The 12776-nt window shown below is 40.3% G+C and overlaps 1 pseudogene; it reads right to left on the reverse strand.

The window, feature by feature from the left end:
- Positions 1-7884: 7884 nt before the first annotated feature.
- On the reverse strand, positions 7885-8573 carry LOC107771287 (agamous-like MADS-box protein AGL62; annotated as a pseudogene).
- Between the last annotated feature and the right edge of the window lie 4203 nt (positions 8574-12776).

Raw genomic sequence — 12776 nt, forward strand, 5'->3', positions numbered from 1 at the left:
ACATTTTCGGGTCGTTCTTCAAACTCTGAGAGACAGCTAGTTATATGCTAAGTTTTCAAAATGCGAGTTTTGGTTGAGTTCAGTTACTTTCTTGGGTCACGTTGTATCAGCAAAGGGTATACAAGTGGATTCTAAGAAGATTGAGGCTGTCAAGGACTAACCTAGACCCACATCAGCTACAGAGATCCGGAGTTTCTTGGGTTTGGCGAGTTATTACCATCAGTTTGTGGAGGGGTTTTCATCTATAGCAGCCTCGATGACCAGGTTGACCCAGAAGGGTACCCCGTTCAGATGGTCAGACGAGTGTGAGGCGAGCTTTCAAAAGCTCAAGACAACTTTGACTACGACACCGGTATTGGTGTTGCCCATAGGTTTGGGACCCTATATAGTATATTGTGACGTATCTCGTGTTGGTCTTGGTGAGGTATTGATGCAGGGTGGCAAGGTTATTTTATATGCTTCGCGACAGTTGAAGATTCATGAGAAGAATTATCCAGTTCATGACTTAGAGCTAGCAGCCATTGTTCACGCGCTGAAGATATCTATATGGCGTGTCGTGTGAGGTGTTCATGGATCATAAGAGTTTGCAGTACTTGTTCAAGTAGAAGGAGATAAATTTGAGGCAGAGAAGGTGGTTGGAACTATTTAAAGACTATGATATCACCATCTTGTATCATCCGGGGAGGGCCAATGTGGTGGCCGATGTTTTGAGTAAGAAGTCAGCTAGTATGGGTAGCCTTGCATATATTCTGGTTGGGGAGAGACCTCTTGCTTTAGATGTTCAAGCTTTGGCCAATCAGTTTGTAAGGTTGGATGTTTCTAAGCCCAGCTGTGTTCTAGCTTGTACAGTTGCTCGGTCTTCTTTGTTTGAGCGTATCAGGGAGCGGCAGTATGACGACCCTCATTTGCTTGTCCTTAGGGACATAGTGCGGCACGGTGATGGAAAGCAGGTTACAGTTGGAGACGATGAAGTTTTAAGGATGCAGGATCATGCTTGTATGCCTAATGTGGATGAACTTCGTGAGTTGCTTTTAGAGGAGGCCCACAGTTCCCGGTATTCTATTCATTTGGCGCCGCTAAGATGTATCAAGACTTGCGGCAACATTATTGGTGAGGATGATGAACAAGGATATCGTTGTATATGTAGCTCGGTGTTTGAATTACAAGCATCAAAGACCTGGTGGTTTGCTTCAGAAGATTGAGATTCCTGAGTGGAAGTGGGAGCATATCACTATGGACTTCATTGTTGAACTCCCACGGACTCAGAGGAAGTTTGATGCAATTTGGGTTATTATGGATAGGCTGACCACGTCAGCGCATTTCATTCCTGTGGCAGTTCGCTATTCTTCGAGGCAGTTGGCAGAGATTTATATCCGTGAGATTGTTCATCTTCATGGTATGCCAGTGTCTATCATTTCTAATCGAGGTACGCAGTTTACCTCGCATTTCTGGAGGGCAGTATAGCGTGAGTTGGGTACGTGGGTCAAGTTGAGCACAACATTTCATCCTCAGACGGATGAACAGTCAGAGCGTACTATTCAATCTTTGAAAACACCTTGACACCCTGAAGCTGATCAAATAAGTCATCAATCCTCGCAATGGATACTTGTTCTTGATGGTGACTTTGTTCAACTGCCGATAGTCTATGTACATCCTTATCGATCCATCCTTCTTCTTTACAAACAACACCGCCGCACCCCAGGGTGAGACACTAGGTCTAATAAAGCCCTTATCAAGCAGATCTTGCAACTGCTCCTTTAATTCTTTCAACTCTGGCGGGGCCATGCGGTACGACGGAATAGAAATGGGCTGAGTGCCCGGAGCCAAATCAATGCAAAAGTCAATATCCATGTCGGGTGGCATCCCTGGCAGGTCTACAGGTAACACCTTTAGATACTCCCGAATGACTGGTCCAAAATCCATGAAAGGAACCTCTGCACTAGAATTACGAACATAAGCCAAGTAAGCCCAACATCCCTTCTCGACCATACGCCGAGCCTTCATATAAGAAACAACCCTGCTAGTAGAATGACCAGGAGTCCCTCTCCACTCTAACCGAGGTAACCCTGAAAATGCTAAGGTCACGCTCTTGGCGTGACAATCTAATATAGCATGATAAGGTAACAACCAATCCATCCCCAAAAAGATATCGAAATCAACCATATCGAGAAGCAGGTGATCTACGCTGGTCCCAAGACCCCTAATAATAACCACACACGAGCGAGACACGATCTACAATAATAAAATCCCCCACCGGTGTGGACACATACACGAGAGCACTCAAAGAATCACAAGGCACAACCAAATATGAAGAAAAATAAGATGACACATAAGAGTATGTACATCCTGGATCAAATAGAACTGAAGCATCTCTTCTACAAACCGAAACAGTACCTATAATGACAACATAGGATGCCTCAGCCCTCAGCCTCAGACCTGGTTGGGAAAGCATAATATCAAGACTGGCCCCCACCACTCTGAACCATATCCCTGGGACGACCTCCTACTAGCTGGCCTCCACCTCTAGCGGCCTGGCCTCCACCTCTAACGACCTGACCTCCACCTCTAGTGGGCTGACCCCTACCTATGGCTCCATGACCCCTACCTCTAGCTGGCTGAGTGGGCGGTACCGGAATCATGGCATGAGAACCTTGCTGCTGTGGCTCACCCACTAATCTCGGACAGGCCCTCTAGATATGCCCGTACTCACCACACTCGAAACATCCATCCTGATACTGTAGCCGAGGAAACTAAGACTGACCCTGACGGGATGGATGACCTCGATAATAACTCTGAAGAGGAAGTTCTCTAATAGGAGTTGGTGGTGCACTATAAGCTGGCTGCCCTAAAGGAGGTACATAAGGACCACGACCCCTGAAGCTCCATGGAATGCCTGAAGTGCTGAATGAAACGGCCTGGGAGGATGGCCCCTACCGAAAGTACCTCGACCTCCAGATGAGGCCCCACTGAATCCACCGGAGTGGCGAGGCCTCTTGGCAGACCCCTGACCACTCCCCTAAGCTAACACCATCTCAACGCGTATGGCCACGTTGGCTGTATCTCTCTTTCTCTCTCTCTCTCTCTCTCTCTCTCTCTCTCTCTCTCTCTCTCTCTCTCTCTCTTTCTCTCTCTCAATAGGAAGTATAAGAAGATCATGATGGGCCAAATCAATAAATCTAGTCTTGTACTGAGTGACGGTCATAGAACCAAACTAAAGGCGCTCGAACTGCCTCCGATAGTCCTCTCTCTGAGTGATAGGAAGATACTTCTCCAAAAATAGCTGAGAGAACTGGTCCTAAATGAGAGCGGTGACCCAGCTAGTATGGCCAAACAATAATCCTTCCACCATTTCTTGGCGGAACCTCACAGACGAAAGGTAGAAAAGTCGACCCCATTGGTCTCCACTATCCCCATGTTCTGTAATACCTCGTGACAACTGTCCAGATAGTCCTGTGGATCCTCTGAAGAAGTACCGCCATAGGTAGTGGTGAAAAGCTTGGTAAACCTATCCAATCTCCACAAGGCCTCAGAGGACATAGTTGATCCATTGCCGGTCTGTGCTGCAACACCCAGCGGAACTACCGCAACTGGCTGAGCTGCTAGAGTCTGAAACTGGGGAGCCATCTGCTCTGGGGTGTGAGTAGCGGGAGTCTGTGCTCCTCCCCCAGCCCGAGAGATGGCTGGTGCTACAGGGAATGTACCGGCCTGAGTAACATTCCCGTAAGGCCCACTAGACGGACCAAAGCATCCTGAAATACCGGGGTAGCGATGAACCCCATGGAACCTGCGCTGGCCTCGCTTGAGCGGTCTGAGCCGGAGCCTCCTCATCAAACTCTACTTGAGGCTCCGCCGCTGTTGCTTCTGCTGGAGCTCTGGGCTGAGCCTTGCCCCTATCTTGGCCTCTAGCACTGCCTCGGCCTTGTCCTCGTCCTCTTCCCCTCATAGGAGCTTCCACTAGGGGCTCAGGATGATGATCAACTGATGATGCGATACATGTTCTCGCCATATGCGAAGGAACAAAGTAGAGAGTTTGATTAGCATTGAAAGATCAAATTGCACGACATTGAAGAATATAAGTGAAATTGTTTCTAACTATGTAGCCTCTAAGGGATAAACACAGACGTCTCCGTACCAATCCCTCACTCTACTAAGCTCGTTCGTGAATTGTGAGACGTAGGCAACCTAGTTCTCTGATACCAACTAGTCATGACCCAAATTTCCCACCGTCGGGACCGTAATAGCGCCTACCATCGCACTCTCTAGGAAAACCAACGTTAGATTTCTATTCGCCTTTTCCTTTACATTTTATATTTAAAATTAACAAAACTAAGTCAAATTGGGATAATGCGGAAGTACATAATAAACCGGTAATCTATATACTATTAAAATACTGAAACTTGTTATCACCTAGAAACTAGTGTCACAACCCACGAATTTTCTATGAATATCTACAAGTATTGGTCGAATGAAAAGTGCATTTGTCTCAAAAGAAAATAAAACAAGAATGTAGAAAATAGGAGGGAACGCCAAGACATGCGAATGCCTGCAGGACTACCTTGGGCCTCCTTGATGAATGCCTACAACCGACCTCTCGATATGCCGCAACCAGCTCCAAAATCTGCACAGAAAGTGCAGAGTGCAGTATCAATATAACCGACCCCATCTACTGGTAAGTGCCGAGCCTAACCTCGACGAGGTAGTGACGAGGCTACGATGGGGCATTTACAATATAACCTATATACAATGTATAATAAAGCAAAAGGAAGTACGAAACGAAATGGAACAATAACTTGCAGTAAATAATTACGGGACCCAATTATCTTGCCAATACGCAGCTATAACTAATCCTTAAGAGAGTTACGATGTTACAGAATAAAATAACAGTAGAAGATGAATATATAAACAACAAAATGATGCGACGCGTATTCCGATCCCGCCATATAATCAGTACAATATGAACATTCACCCTTATTGCTCCTATTGCAGCATGCAATCCGATCCCATCAGTCCACCCTTATTGCTCCTCAATATATCACCCTTATTCCTCCTATTGCAGTGTGTAACCCAATCCCACCAGTCTACCCTTATTACTTCTATTATGGCGCGCAACCCGATCCCACCAGACAATCACATTTCACCCTTATTCTTCCTGTCGCGGCGTGCAACCGGATCCCACAATATTATTACCAATCACACAATAAGAACAAGTATTTCACAATTTAGCTCAAAACCCTCCACAATATTTGTGCTTCAAATGAAAACAAATAGAAATCTATACAATTATGAAACTTCATCAATTAAAGCTACACAGCGAGACCAACCAAAACATACCATGAAGTACCGATAACCAACTTAAACCAATAATGTAATACAGTGAACTATGGAACAATTAATACCTTCAATAGCGGAAACAACATCTAACAAGAAGCTATTTAACATGGAAGCACAAATAGGCATGTAGCAGTTAAGACAAGAAAATAATATATTGGGAACTTGAAAGTGAACATGCTAAACAGATAATTTGGCGGCGCATAGGTACTCGTCACCTCACTATACACATCACACATGGATTTTCACATAGAAAATAATCCGGGGATCCCTAATCCATCAAGTCAAAGTTAGACACAACACTTACCTCAATCCAACAGCCAACTAAAAGCTCAAATACCGTTTTTTTCTCTAGCTTCCACTTCCAATTCACTCGTATCTATTCATAATTAACTTTATAACATCAATCATCGCTAAAGAAATCAATTCTAATGCATAATTATAAGTTTCCCAACATTCTTCCCAAAAAGTCAAAACCGGCCTCGGGCCTGCTTGGTCAAATCTCGAGGTTCGGACCAAAACCCACCCATTCACCACGAGCCCAAATATGTAATTAGTTTCAGAATCCGACGCCAAATCGAGGTCTAAATTCCCAAATTTGCAAAATTCCTAATTTTCCCCAAAATCCCTAATTCTACCATGAAAGAACAAGGTTTAGGGCTAGAAATCTAATGGATGTTGATGGAAATTGAAGAAAATGAGTTAAAGAACACAAACTTATGATTTGGTGTTGAAATCCCTCTTCAAAATCACCCTAGGTCGAGTTCTAGTGGAGAAGATATGAAATTTTGAACAAATCCCGACTTTGGTTCTGTTTTAAAATCATTGGACATGTCTTTTTCGCGTTCACGAGAAGCGTGTCGCGTTCGCGATGCGCAGGGGCTAAAGGCCTTCATGTTCGCGAGATACCCATCGCGTTCAAGAAGGAATACTCCCCCAGCCTCCGCGTTCGTGAGCCTAGTGTCGCGTTTGCAATGAGTAACTTTCCCCTCCCCTAGGTCCCATGCTTCGCGTTCGTGATAACGTGGTTGCGTTCGAGAAGGGTAATACCCTTAACGCTCTGCGTTCGCGACTAGTGCTTCGCGTTCGCGTAGAAGGATTTCTCCTTCAAACTAACTTACTCATCACGTTCGTGAGAGTCCCTTCACGAACGCGAAGATGGAAATACCAGATGACAGCTGAAGCCAAAAACACCAGAATTTTCAAGTGTAAAACATCTCGTAGCCTATCCGAAACTCACCCGAGCCCTGGGGGCTCCAAACCAAACATAAACACAAGTCTTAAAACATCATACGAACTTGCTCGTGCGATCAAATTGCTAAAATAATATCTAGAACTACGAATTTAGCACCAATTTGCATGAAATTTTCAAGAAAGTTTTAAAACTTCTAACTTTCTCAACCCAAGGTCCTAATCACGTCAAATAAACTCCGTTTTTCACAAAATTTCACAGACATAACTTAAATATCATATTAAATCTGTACCGGGCTCCGGAACCAAAATAGTGAACTGATAGCAACGAGATCAAACATTAATCAATTTATTTAAATCCTTATAATTTCAGTCTTACAATTTTCATCAAAAATTTATTTCTCGGGCTATGGACCTCGGAATTCGATTCAGGCATACGCCCAGGTCCCATATTTTACTACGGACTCACCAAGACTGTCGGAACACGGGTCCGGGTCCGTTTATCAGAACGTTGACCGAAGTCAACAAAAATCAGCTTTTTAGGCCAAAAATTATTATTTCATCAATTTTCCACATAAAGGCTTTTCGGATACACGCCCGGACTATGCACATAAATCAATAAGGAATAAAATGAGATTTTAAGGTCTCGAAATACAAAATCAGGTTCTAAAATAGAAGATGACCCTTTAAATAATATATGCAGTCACACCATATGATTTTTTCTTCTATGAGATTGTTTCTGATGTCCTGACTTATGAAATACATAAATCTATAATTAATTATCAGTTCTCACAAACTTCAAAATCTTTACTTAAGAGGTCCTTTCGTTATTTCTTTAGAAGAAATTATAGATACTACAAACTTAATAGTTAATATTTACACATACCAAGCTATCACTAGCAATGAGGATAAAATCTACATATAATTTTCTTTGTATATATATATATATATATATATATATATAATAAAATAAACTTAGATACTTGAAAGCACCATGTCTATGTATGGTTGATTCTTGTTGGAATTCAAACTAGGGCACTATTCAAAAATATAAAAACTTATAAGGCACAAAAGGAAGGAATAACGGGACAAACATAAAACACACCAATAATATTAAAAATAACTCCACTCTTACAACAACACGCTGGTATAGCTATTGTTTCAATTCTTTGAATTCCTATAGTAACATGAACCATAACTTATGACCATTATATGCTGACACAAAAGACACACATAGGACTCAAATGGAAAATGAACTTAGACACTTATAAATCAAGTTTTTAATATTTAAGCTTGTTATTTCCAATAATTCAATTACGCATGATAAATCTTGAAGTCCCAGGATTTTCTGGAATGACAGTCGAACTACTTGGGAACTACTGAAGAAGTAGATCCACTGGATCTGTTAGCAAAAGGCGCACCAAAGTTGAGTCCTGAAACCCTATTTTGAAATGGAAAAGAGCCATAAGAATCATATGAAGATCTTGCTCTAGCACCCGTAGGAGACAAGGCACTTCCAAATGTGAGAAATGGGAATGCATTACTAGTCACCATTTGTTGGTTTTGTGCCTCTCTTTCAACTTTCTTCTTTATGCATTCCATTGCCTCCTTCAGTTGTTGCAGTTGAAAAAGGTTAAGTCCTTCAATTGGAGCTTCCCACCAATGACCGTTATCTCTCTTCCTTGCTTGTAGGGCTTTTCTGCGATTTTTTTCCATTTGGAGAATCCCCTCAATGTTCGTGAGCTCCATATTGAGATCACGAATACTAGCATTTCGATGAGCCACAATGAGCTGGTTATGGCCATTATTTGGTGGAGAGTTCTTTGTGAGAAACCTATCCACCACTGAATCCACACAAGGGTGGCCAAATGAGTAAACTTTCTTGCCCGGGGAAAATACCACAAGGGCTATATCAGCACCACATAGTGTACAAAGTTCACTAGCCTTCTTGAAGAGACGATCGCACGACGCTTCGAAAAAGTCACTTGCAAGTTACTCTTATTTTGCATTTTTACCATGTCAACCTTTTGGCGACCCTTTCTCCTTTTTGCCATGGCTAATTAAACAGTCAAGATTTGAGAAACAAAGAACCTGGTGATTTTAGTCTCAACAGCAAGTGCTTTATATAAGATATTGTGATAGGAAAATGAATTAAAATAATTTGGGAGTCTAGAAACCTATGTTCTTTCTTTTTTTGAAGGATTTGAACCAAACCCATTTTGCCTCCATTCTTTGTTTCTTTGTCTCGCCAGAGCCAGTTTTTGATGATCATAATTGGACAATAAATATTTTCTTAGTTTGAGTTATGTTATTGGATTGCAGTTGGCCACCATTTTATTTGAGAACAAGTTGAAAAATAATATTAAAAAGAAAATACTAAATGATCTATATAACCTTTTATTTTGCTAAGATGTTGTTTAACTAGGCTATTCTATTGTTTGAGCGAGGAGAATGAAATCAAATAACTTGGGAGTGTATAAATTTATGTTCTTTCTTTTTAAAAGGATTTGAACCAAACTCATTCGGTCTTCATTCATTGTTTCTTTGTCTCGACAACACTAGTCCTTAATGATTATAATTACATAATACATATTTTTCTTAATTAGAATTATGTTATTGGATTGCACTTGACCACAATTTTATCTGAGTAACAAGTTAAAAAATAGTATCAAAAAATAAAATATTAAATAATCAGTATAACTTTTTATTTTGCTAATATGTTGTTTACGTAATTGCTGAGATATATAATGAGTCAGATTAAGTGTAAGTGGGCGTTTATAAGAGTTATAATTTATTCCAAGTTAAAGTTTAGATTTTTTTAATTACAAAATTCTTTCACTTGTCATGAGTATTAGGATTAGGTTTTATGAAGGCAGTAGTAGAAATATATAACATTTCTCCCCGGAGTATCTAAAGCATCAATCCTGAGGAGTTTAATTTTTAAAAGTTTTCAAATTACTCACCAATTACTTTAAGATTTTAAATCGAAATGCTCAAATATTTTCATACTTTAATATGAGAAAGAGAATAGTTTCTTTCACCTATCTAAGGCTTATGATGTAAGGTCATTTCCTACGCAAGACTAACAAGAAAGAATCCATAGAACTAATAATATGAAAATATTTATTCGCTTACTCATATTAAAACATGAAAATATTTGAGCATTTCGATTGAAACCTTCAGGTAATTAGTGAGTAATTTGGAACTTAGACAAAATAAACTCTTCATGATCGATGTGATAAATAGTACATGTCTAAAATGAGTGAGCAAGTTATGTCATAGTATCCAACTCATCAACCGATCATTTTAGGAAAAGTTACTGACAAATGCAAAAGGAGTCACGATCCAAACTCAACCCGTTGTGATGACGCCTATCGTGGAACTAGGCCAGCTCCAACTCAACGTAACCCAAAACCACAATACTAAAATCAAATCATTTGCGGAAAAACTTTCATCATTTTAAATAAATTGCTTAAGACATAAAAGAAAGATTCATATTACGATACAACCATCCCAAAACCAGGGTATCACGGAGTACATGAGCGTCTAGAGAAATAGCATAGATTAGTACAATGTTCACTGAATACAACTGAAACACAACTAGAATAGAGAAGGAGGATCAAGGCCTACGAATGCCATGCAGATACCTCAACAATCTCCAAAGCCTGCGATCTCAATCAATGACTGCCACTGGGCCCGAAAACACATGGATCTGCATACAGGATGTAGGGGATAATGTGAGTATACCAACTCAGTAAGTAACAAGTCCAACCTTTGGACTGATAGGTAGTGACGAACGTAACCTCAATAGAAAATAGAAATAAGCTGTGCAGTAAAGTAGGCATGCTAATCTTTTAGGAATGCAGCTTAACAGTGAAATAAATACAGATTTGAACAATGTAAAATATAAAGCTCACCTAACTCTACATGCCGATGTACATAATGTATGAAATGCACCATGTGCTCCCACTCTCGAGTGCTCAACCACTTGGTACTACATATGACCATCAGGCCTAGGGAAATCCATCCTGGAACATATACAACGCTGACTGCAAGTCATCCAGTATCGAGGAACAAGGGTAATCCAACCCTGAGGAGAAATTCATCTCCATATATATATATATATATATATATATATACACACACACACACACACACACACACATACACTCAACCACCTGATACCGCGTATGACCATTCGGCCTAGGGAAATCTATTTCGGAACATGCTCATCACTGACTATAAGTCACCCGGTACCAAGGAAAAAGGGAAATCCATCCCAATGGAGAAATCCATCTCCATATATATCAATACTTCAGACAAATCCATCCCTCAATAATATCATCCGCGCTCACTGGGGGGTGTGTAGACTCCGGAGGGGCTCCTTTCAGCCCAAGCACTATAACTAGCAAATGAAGGCATAATCAGTAATCTGTTGCGGCGTGCAACCCGATCCCATAACTGTCACTCATAATCAGGCTCTCGTCCTCACTCAGTCATCACTCTCCAGTCTCACACACATGGGATCACAATGCCATGAAACTAGCCCGAAACAATAATATGATATGCCAAATAACAACAACCGAGACTGAGACATGATATGATATGCATGAACAAGAATGAGTACAAAATATCAATGAAACTAGTGAGATGACAGCAAGAAATGACCACTCGGGTCTCAACAGTATTGGCGTGAAGCCCTAATATGATAATTAGCATGTTTTACAGTTCATTTCCTTAATCATATAATCACAATACAAATATCAACAAGAAAGAGTCACTACGCGGTGTCATGGAATGAACCAGGCCACAATCCTCATGATGCACGCCCACTCGCCCTTCACTTGGCATTTGTGTCACCTCAATATTTAATCATATAACACATAGTTCGGGGTTTCGAACCCTTAGATCCAAGTTTGGAAGCGTTACTTATCTCAAACCAAGCCAAATCCTACTCCGCTACGCCTTTGCCTCTGGAATCGGCCTCCAAACGTCTCGAATCTAACCAAAAGTAATGCAACACAATCAATATAGGCCAAGGGATCAATTCCAAACAAAAAACTATCATTTCGAACTAAAATCCCGAAATTTACCCAAACCCAGACCCCACGTCTCGAAAGCCGACAAAAATTGCAAAACTAGAAACTCCTTCCTTTCACGAGTCCATACATACAAGATTTATCAAAATTTGACTCCATTTAACCCCTCAAACCCTCAATCAAAACTCTATAAAATCCAAAGCCCTAACCCCTCATTTCACCCTTAATCACCACTAATTACATAATTAAACCACAGAAAACTATCATAATCATGAGTATTAGGGCTCAAATTACTCACCTCATTGAAAACCCCCTTGAATCCCTCTTCAAATTGCTCCCAAAAGCTCCAAATCCGGATGAAAAATGGTGAAGAATGACCAAAACTCGTGAAGGGGCCTTTTTAAATATTTTGCTCAGCACATCCGCATCTGTGGGACCGCACCTGCGGTCCAAACGCCGCATCTGTGCACTTCACTTAGATTCCCAGCTTCCGCATGTTGATACCCAATTTTTCCCATATATTTTCAATATGCAAAATACCTTCAAAATAGCATATATACGCATATATAAGCATGTCCAAATGTTTTATTATTTTTCCATAATTTTAAAGGTTTTAATTGATTTATTTCCCCTTTTTTTATCCATAAAATCCCAATAATTATTTTTAAATTATTATTTTTGATAATTCATCTATTGTATTTTCATATTTATGCCAAAATATGGCTAAAATAATTTTATAATTTTATTTAGTATTTTTTAAAGCTAATTGCATATAATTGCAATATTAGCCTTTTAAGGTTTAATTATGTTTTATATTCATAAAATTAAGTACTATATTTTAAATTGTTAATTATATATTATAAATCATTTTAGTGCTTTCAATTTATTTTCAGAAATTTATTTACTATTTTTTATAATTCAAAAGGGGAAATTGGCTATTTAAGCAACAACCCATTTGTGTTTAAATTTTAGCCTAAATTGAACCCCAAATCTGACCCAATTTACCAGCCCAATTTCAATTTAACCCGACCCCTAACCTGATTAAACCAACCCAACCCAGATTCCCCACTTACCCTTTTAAATCTAGGCCGTTGATCATTCAGATCAACGACCACCATTACCACTTACCATTTTTAACCCTGAACGACCCCTAAACCTAACTCATTTCCCACCACCCTCCGCCTCTAAATCCATTTCCTCTCAATTTTCTCTGCAACT

Source organism: Nicotiana tabacum, chromosome 7, assembly GCF_000715075.1.
Source record: "Nicotiana tabacum cultivar K326 chromosome 7, ASM71507v2, whole genome shotgun sequence".
Taxonomy (NCBI): Eukaryota; Viridiplantae; Streptophyta; class Magnoliopsida; order Solanales; family Solanaceae; genus Nicotiana; species Nicotiana tabacum.